At 37.4% G+C, this 3943-nt stretch overlaps 1 non-coding gene across 1 annotated transcript; it reads left to right on the forward strand.

Moving 5' to 3' along the window:
- Positions 1-1387: 1387 nt before the first annotated feature.
- Trnal-uaa lies at positions 1388-1471 on the forward strand. The gene has a single exon. It is a non-coding gene; the product is annotated as a tRNA-Leu (tRNA).
- Positions 1472-3943: the final 2472 nt, after the last annotated feature.

Genomic DNA, 3943 nt, shown 5'->3' on the forward strand with positions numbered 1-3943 from the left:
TTTAACTGTCTACTATTATTTCATATTTTGGCCAAAAAAGAGGGAAAAATCTGAGTTTTTTTTTACTTTATCTGGTCTTATTTCTGCCTGTGAAGTCATTGTGTGACGGAGAGGTTGGAAACTTTTCATCGAACTCCTTTCCTCTATTGGCTTTGGAAGCTTCTCATCAAGGGAAACTTTTCGCAATTATCTCCTCTTTCCGATGGCCGCTCAACTCCCTCTCTCGGCGCCCTCCCGAACTATCGTAATCTCCTGTTCTTGACCTTTCACCCGATCCTATATTTGAGCCTCTTCAGACGGCTAAGAAAACCCTCTCCCAAAACCTCCACTCCGCCTCTCCTACCCACGCCAATCATCGCTGAGCTGTCGATGCTTTGCGCCAAAGCTTTACTCCTACACCAAAAAAACCATGCGTGTAGGCGCATAAGCCTTTGAGCTTGTAATTTTTGATTTTGCATTTCAGATCACGCATTCGTTCAGTCATCAATTTGACCATTTTATACCTTTCTTACTTTATAAAATATATCAGTGGTTTAGAAGCCAAGGGGTACAAGTGATATTTTTCTCAACAGAGTTAGGTAAAATTAATTGTTAGAATAAATACACAAAAACCTGGTTGCCAAGATACGAGTGAGTCTGTGTTCTTTGCTGACATCGAGTGAAAAAAAAATGTACGACTAAGTATCGAATCAATATCGTTTGTTTTCTATATCTACTTTCTGTAACGAACTCCGTATAGAAAAGAGAAATCACTTATACCCCTTGGCTTCCAACCCATTCATATTTAAGAAGATAATAGTAATATTTACTTTCAAGGCCAACTTCGCGTTGAATGCAAATAATAGTAATGATAAAATTAATCTTTCCATGCGAACAATAGCAATTTTAAAATGAATGTCTCCTTACATTTTAGCCTGGTAGTTTTAATGTCACTTAAAATAAAGTCTAAATTAAATAAAATGAATTTGTAAATTATACATATTTGATTTCATATTGCCGGTTTCATCGCATTGCGAAATGTGAGGATTACAAAGTTATTACATTAGTTGTTTTAAGTGATACTAAAACTACTTTTCTAAAATGTGGGTACAAATTCATTTTCAAAGGTTAACCTTCATTTGTTATCCTTCCCAAAAATTTGATTAAAATTGTTAAAAATTTATCGTTTTTACATCTTTTTACGCCTAAATGTTAGCTATTTTTGTCAGCAATTTGGGAACATTTTTGTTTGCTTAATGATAGCATACGTTCCCTTACGTGTGATTCACTTGGGTTTTTAGATATGCTTTATGTTCTTTCGTCCGCAAAAATTCCCGGAGGCATAATATCCAACCGTTGCTTTGATTGCGGCATTATGGTTTTAAATATCTCATGTTTACATCATGGAGTCAGGTTGGCCGAGCGGTCTAAGGCGCCAGACTTAAGTTCTGGTTCCCGAATGGGAGCGTGGGTTCGAACCCCACACCTGACAAAAATTTTGCCGGCCTCGGTGGGGTAAGGGCGTCGTATGCAAACCCATAGGTCGTGTGCGTATTTATTTATTTATATCACACCAAAAACCGCACTAAGGCCTTTACATTGGGTTTATAAACAAAATAAATAAAGTAAATATCATTAATAAACAAGTATAAGAATAATATCATAACAGCCATTCTCAGCATATACAATAGATACAAAATGTCGGTGTCAAAAAGATAGACTTTTCACTTGGTTATTAAAATTGGTGCGGGAGGCAAAGATGTCAAGAGAAGAAGAAGAATTTGAGAGTGAATTGAAAATAGAAGGTAAGCGGTGAAAGAGGGATGTATGGGATATTGCCAGACGGAAATTGGGCTGGTGTAGAGCTTCAGTACTGCGGGTTTTGCGAGCTGGAATGCGTAGTGAAAAGAATGTTAGGAGATCACTGGATCTGAAGGACCCATTCATGATGCGGTAAAGAATTGCGCTAAATGCAGAGCATTGGTGATTTTCATCGTACAGCTTTTTATTTGTTAGATTCCCTCGATGTGAAGGCCTTAAATACCCGTTTCAGGGTGGGGAAGACATATAAATTCAATTATCGAATATTTCACTTTTATGAATACTAGAGGAACATTCATACCTTTATTTTAATTGCGACTCAAGAAAGATCGTTAAGTTCCCATTCATATATGCAATACGGAACTGTAGATTGTCTTTTATTTTACCATCGTTTAATTATACTCGCTTTCTTGTTTGTCCTCCCGGGAAAAATCTTGCAACTCAAATTTCGGCCTCTTTTTTATTAACTAGAGCATTGAACTTTTCAGGATGGCTCGGAACTGAATGGCAATGCAATGTTCTTATACTTTTGCCACGATTGGAAGAGTGCCTCTAGCAAGATTTGTAAATAAAAATTAAATACGGAGTTCTAAAAATGGCCACTTAAATCCAATGGAGGCGCTGAAATTAAAGTAGTTGCAATAAAATATCTGTTTGTGAAGCGTGAAGTACCTGTATATTTTTTTATCTTCAACAGAAGCCTGAGATTTATCATTCCTTTTATTTGAGACTAGCTGACCCGGCGAACTTCGTACCGCCTATCATTCAATGAACTTATAGTTAAGTTGCACCATTTATAAATAAAGAGCGGCTGTATCGTTTTAATCATATTTGATTTATTATAAATTAAATGAGAAAATATTGATGAAATAAAAATTATACGCATTCAGTTATTGGCGTTTTGTGTTATTAACCGTAAAAAAAATGTTTTTAGGTCTAAGTCCGTAGCGTAAACTTGGCTCGTTCACGGGGAAGGTGAACGCAACGCTAGACCGACGCTTGACTGATGCTCAAAATAGTGTAAGAAAAGCTCCTATGAAGCAGCATTCGTATCAAATGACTTTGGGCGCGCCAGTTATAGTATCTCTGTTTCGAAAAAATGCACTGTGTAAACGTCCTGCATGCGTAAACGCACCACGGTGTGCCCTACACATTCGGGTTTAATGTCTTGCGTCAAGCGCCTTCTGATAAACAACAGTTTTTGTTTTGTTATCAGGCGCAAGATAAAGCAGATGAAGCTAAATAAAAATAGCGAAGCGAAGCAGGGACGCAGCGAGGGGGGTTTTTGGGGGTTAAAACCCCCCCAAAAGCTCAGAGAATCTTTTTATAAAACATTTGGTTATTAATATTAGGGGGACAGATGAGTCACAAAATATTTAACTGTTCACACAGCCGCAAAACCTACCATTTTGAACCTTTTATCCAGAAAAATGTCTGGGGAGGGCCCCCACACCTCTCTCTTACCTTGGTGAGTTTTCTATACCCTACAGACCCGCCAGTATTAACTGCGACTATCCTTAATTCCTAGCTGCGCCCTTGAAGCGAAGGAAGAAATACAGCGGATGGTTTACCGACTCGTAAACATACCACATATTATTTACCATGAGAAAATCATGGGTTTTCACTGACACATGAGAACAAACATCACAAAAACTGAAACACTGACCATGCGATTTGTTAATCGTTATCACGAATTGGAAATTGAATAATTTTAAGTTCAAAAGGGCATAGAAGTTGGGATCATGGAATCTTCGGATTGAGAACTTCCTCAACTTCGAATTTTCCTTTGAGTATAGTGGCGTGAATCATTTTCATTATCAGTTTTTTCAATAACCAAACACGTTCCGTTGGATAGTTTTAGCTGGTTTAGGTTTCGAAAGATCATGAACACAGAGACTACCTTTAGCTGTAAATCGTGCCGTGGTAAGCCAGGTGCATCCAAGGACTTAAAATATACAGATAGATAGTTGGTGACTTCGTCTTCGTTTATTACAAAGTTAAAAGATTTGAATTCATGCAGAGTACACGGGCATTACTGATAATCAACAATTGCATGGAGATTTGTTTACACACACAGTAGTTATGTGTTTGTTGACAACTCAATTCGAGCTGAGCTTACCTCTAATTCAATTATTTAATACTA

Source organism: Ischnura elegans, chromosome 8 (genome assembly GCF_921293095.1).
Source record: "Ischnura elegans chromosome 8, ioIscEleg1.1, whole genome shotgun sequence".
NCBI classification, from domain to species: domain Eukaryota; kingdom Metazoa; phylum Arthropoda; class Insecta; order Odonata; family Coenagrionidae; genus Ischnura; species Ischnura elegans.